The sequence below is a fragment of the Arachis stenosperma genome, chromosome 3 (assembly GCF_014773155.1).
Source record: "Arachis stenosperma cultivar V10309 chromosome 3, arast.V10309.gnm1.PFL2, whole genome shotgun sequence".
Classification (NCBI taxonomy): Eukaryota; Viridiplantae; Streptophyta; class Magnoliopsida; order Fabales; family Fabaceae; genus Arachis; species Arachis stenosperma.
Genome location: NC_080379.1, coordinates 11,149,303 through 11,153,776, shown reverse-complemented (window position 1 = coordinate 11,153,776; position 4,474 = coordinate 11,149,303). Strand labels below are relative to the sequence as shown.

The 4,474-nt window shown below is 43.5% G+C and overlaps 1 non-coding gene across 1 annotated transcript; it reads right to left on the bottom strand.

The window, feature by feature from the left end:
- Nucleotides 1-336: 336 nt before the first annotated feature.
- LOC130971962 (small nucleolar RNA R71) lies at nucleotides 337-444 on the bottom strand. Its single transcript, XR_009083169.1, has one exon. It is a non-coding gene; the product is annotated as a small nucleolar RNA R71 (small nucleolar RNA).
- Between the last annotated feature and the right edge of the window lie 4,030 nt (nucleotides 445-4,474).

The window sequence follows — 4,474 nt, the reverse complement described above, 5'->3', positions numbered from 1 at the left end:
CCTGATTTTTATGGGAGAAGCATCTCTATCCCTGCCATTGGAGTAAACAACTTTGAGCCTAAGCCTCAATTAGTTTCTCTAATGCAACAGAATTGCAAGTTCCATGGACTTCCAATGGAAGATCCTCATCAGTTCTTAGCTGAATTCTTGCAAATCTGTGACACAGTCAAGACTAATGGGGTTAACCCTGAGGTCTACAGACTGATGCTATTCCCTTTTGCTGTAAGAGACAGAGCTAGAATATGGTTGGACTCTCAACCTAAAGAAAGCCTGGACTCTTGGGAAAAGCTAGTCAATGCCTTCTTGGCAAAGTTCTTTCCACCTCAAAGATGGAGTAAGCTTAGAGTGGAAGTCCAAACCTTCAGACAGAAGGATGGAGAATCCCTCTATGAAGCTTGGGAAAGATACAAACAATTAATCAGAAGATGTCCCTCAGACATGCTTTCTGAATGGAGCATCATAGGTATTTTCTATGATGGTCTCTCTGAACTATCCAAGATGTCTCTGGATAGCTCTGCTGGAGGATCTCTTCATCTGAAGAAGACGCCTGCAGAAGCTCAAGAATTAATTGAAATGGTTGCAAATAACCAATTCATGTATACTTCTGAAAGAAATCCTGTGAACAATGGGACTAGTCAGAAGAAAGAAGTTCTTGAGATTGACACTCTGAATGCCATATTGGCTCAGAACAAGATATTGACTCAACAAGTCAATTTAATTTCTCAAAGTCTGTCTGGAATGCATAATGCACCAAGCAGTACTAAGGAGGCTTCATCTAAGGAAGAAGCTTATGATCCTGAGAACCCTTCAATGGAAGAGGTGAATTACCTAGGAGAACCCTATGGAAACACCTACAATTCTTCATGGAGAAATCACCCCAATTTCTCATGGAAGAATCAAGAGAGACCTCAACAAGGTTTCAATAATAATGGTGGAAGAAACCGGCTTAGCAATGGCAAGCCTTTTCCATCATCTTCTCAGCAACAGACAGAGAGTTCTAAGCAGAATACTTCTGACTTAGCAACAATGGTCTCTGATCTAATAAAGACCACTCAAAGTTTCATGAATGAAACAAGGTCCTCCATCAGAAATTTGGAAGGACAAGTGGGACAGCTGAGCAAGAAAGTTACTGAACTCCCTCCTAGTACTCTCCCAAGTAATACAGAAGAAAATCCAAAAGGAGAGTGCAAAGTCATAGACATGGCCGAATATGGAGAGGAAAGAGAGGAGGAGGACGCCACTGAGGAAGACCTCAGTGGGCGTGTACCACTCTCCTCTGAGTTCCAATGGGAATCTGAGGCTCAAAATGAGACCATAGAGATTCCATTGGACTTACTTCTGCCATTCATGAGCTCTGATGAGTATTCTTCCTCTGAAGAGGATGAGTATGTCACTGAAGAGCAAGTTGCTAAATACCTTGGAGCAATCATGAAACTGAATGACAAGTTATTTGGAAATGAGACTTGGGAGGATGAACCTCCCTTGCTCACCAAAGAACTGGATGACTTGTCTAGGCAGAAACTGCCTCAAAAGAGGCAGGATCCTGGGAAGTTTTCTATACCTTGTACCATAGGCACCATGACCTTCAAGAAGGCCTTGTGTGACTTAGGGTCAAGTGTAAACCTCATGCCCCTCTCTGTAATGGAAAAATTAGGGATCTATGAGGTGCAAGCTGCAAGAATCTCATTAGAGATGGCAGACAATTCAAGAAAACAAGCTCATGGACTTGTAGAGAATGTTTTGGTGAAGATTGAAGACTATTACATCCCTACTGACTTCATAGTCCTAGAGACTGGGAAGTGCATGGATGAATCCATCATCCTTGGCAGACCCTTCCTAGCCACAGCAAGGGCTGTGATTGATGTTGATAGAGGTGAAATGATCATTCAAGTGAATGAAGAATCCTTGGTGTTTAAGGCCCAAGGACATCCCTCTATCATCATGGAGAGGAAGCATGAAGAGCTTCTCTCAAATCAGAGCCAAGCAGAGCCCCCACAGTCAAACTCTAAGTTTGGTGTTGGGAGGCCACAACCAAACTCTAAGTTTGGTGTTGAACCCCCACATTCAAACTCTAAGTTTGGTGTTGGGAGGTTCCAACACGGTTCTGAGCATTTCTGAGGCTCCATGAGAGTCCTCTGTCAAGCTAATGACATTAAAGAAGCGCTTGTTGGGAGGCAACCCAATGTTTTATGGTTAACTATTTTCTTTTGTCATTTTATCTTTTTTGTTGGTTGATGATCATAAGAAGTCACAAAAACAATGAAAAAAGCAAAAACAGAATGAAAAACAGGAAGAAAAACAGCACACCCTGGAGGAAGAAGCTGCTGGCGTTTAAACGCCAGTAAGCCTAGCAGTTGGGCGTTTAACGCCCAGTCTGGCACCATTCTGGGCGTTTAACGCCAGAAAGGGGCACCAGACTGGCGTTAAACGCCAGTAAAGGGCAACAACCTGGCGTTAAACGCCAGGAATGGGCACCAGCCCGGCGTTTAACGCCAGAAATGGCTCAAAACGTGGATTTTGATGCCACTTGGTGCAGGGATGACTTTTCCTTGACACCACAGGATCTGTGGACCCCACAGGACCCCACCATCACTCTCTCCCTTCTTCCCCCACTCACCAATCACCTCAATACCTCTTCCCCAAAAAACCCTTCACCTATCAAATCCCATCTTTCTCTTCACCACTCACATCCACCCTTCATAAATCCCCACCAACCTCACCCTTCAAATTCAAACCTCTTTCCCTCCCAAACCCACCCTCAAATGGCCGAACTACCCTATCCCTCTCTCCTATATATACCCTTCTTCAACCCTTCATTTTCACACAACCTAAACACCCTTTCTTACCCTTCTTGGCCAAACACATCACCTTCCCCCTCTTCCTCATTTCTTCTTCTTCTACTCTCTTCTTTCTTCTTTTGCTCGAGGACGAGCAAACATTTTAAGTTTGGTGTGGTAAAAGCGTTGCTTTTTCATAACCATTATGGCATCCAAGGCCGGAGAAACCTCTAAAAAGAGGAAAGGGAAGGCAAAAGCTTCCACCTCCGAGTCATGGGAGATGGATAGATTCCTCTCAAGGGTGCATCAAGTCCACTTCTATGAAGTTGTGGCCTTGAAGAAGGTGATCCCCGAGGTCCCCTTTTCACTCAAAAAGGGTGAATATCCGGAGATCCGCCATGAGATCCGAAGAAGAGGTTGGGAAGTACTCACCAACCCCATTCAACAAGTCGGAATCTTGATGGTTCAAGAGTTCTATGCCAATGCATGGATCACAAAGAACCATGACCAAAGTGTGAACCCGAATCCAAAGAATTATCTCACTATGGTTCGGGGGAAATACTTGGATTTTAGTCCGGAGAGTGTGAGGGTGGCGTTCAACTTGCCTATGATGCAAGGAGATGAGCATCCTTACACTAGAAGGGTCAACTTTGATCAAAGGTTGGACCAAGTCCTCACAACTATATGTGAAGAGGGCGCACAATGGAGGCTAGATTCAAGAGGAAAGCCGGTTCAATTGAGAAGGCATGACCTCAAGCCCGTGGCTAGAGGATGGTTAGAGTTCATACAACGCTCAATCATTCCCACTAGCAACCGGTCCGAAGTTACCATAGACCGGGCCATCATGATTCATAGCATCATGATTGGAGAAGAAGTAGAAGTTCATGAGGTTATAGCTCAAGAACTCTACAAGGTGGCGGACAAGACCTCCACCTTAGCAAGATTAGCCTTTCCTCATCTCATTTGTCACCTCTGTTATTCAGTTGGAGTTGACATAGAAGGAGATACCCCCATTGATGAGGACAAGCCCATCACCAAGAAAAGGATGGAGTACACAAGAGACCCCTCTCACCATGAGATCCCTGAGATGCCTCAAGGGATGCACTTTCCTCCACAAAATTATTGGGAGCAATTAAACACCTCCCTAGGAGAATTGAGTTCCAACATGGGACAACTAAGGGTGGAGCATCAAGAACACTCCATTCTCCTCCATGAAATTAGAGAGGACCAAAGAATCATGAGGGAGGAGCAACAAAGACAAGGAAGAGACATTGAGGAGCTCAAGCACTCCATAGGATCTTCAAGAGCAAGAAAAAGCCGCCATCACTAAGGTGGACCCGTTCCTTGATTTCCTTGTTCTTTATTCTTCTGTTTTTCGATTTTTATGCTTTATGTTTGTCCATGTTTGTGTCTTGTGATCATTAGTGTCTTAGTGTCTATGCCTTAAAGTTATGAATGTCCTATGAATCCATCACCTTTCTTGAATAAAAATGTGCTTAATTGAAAAGGAAAGAATTGCATGAATTCTAAATTTTATAATAGTTTAATTATTTTGATGTGGTGGCAACACTTTTGTTCTTTGAATGTATGCTTGAACAGTGCATATGTCTTTTGAATTTGTGGTTCATGAATGTTGGCTCTTGAAAGAATGATGAAAAAGGAGACATGTTACTGAGGATCTGAAAAATCATAAAAAT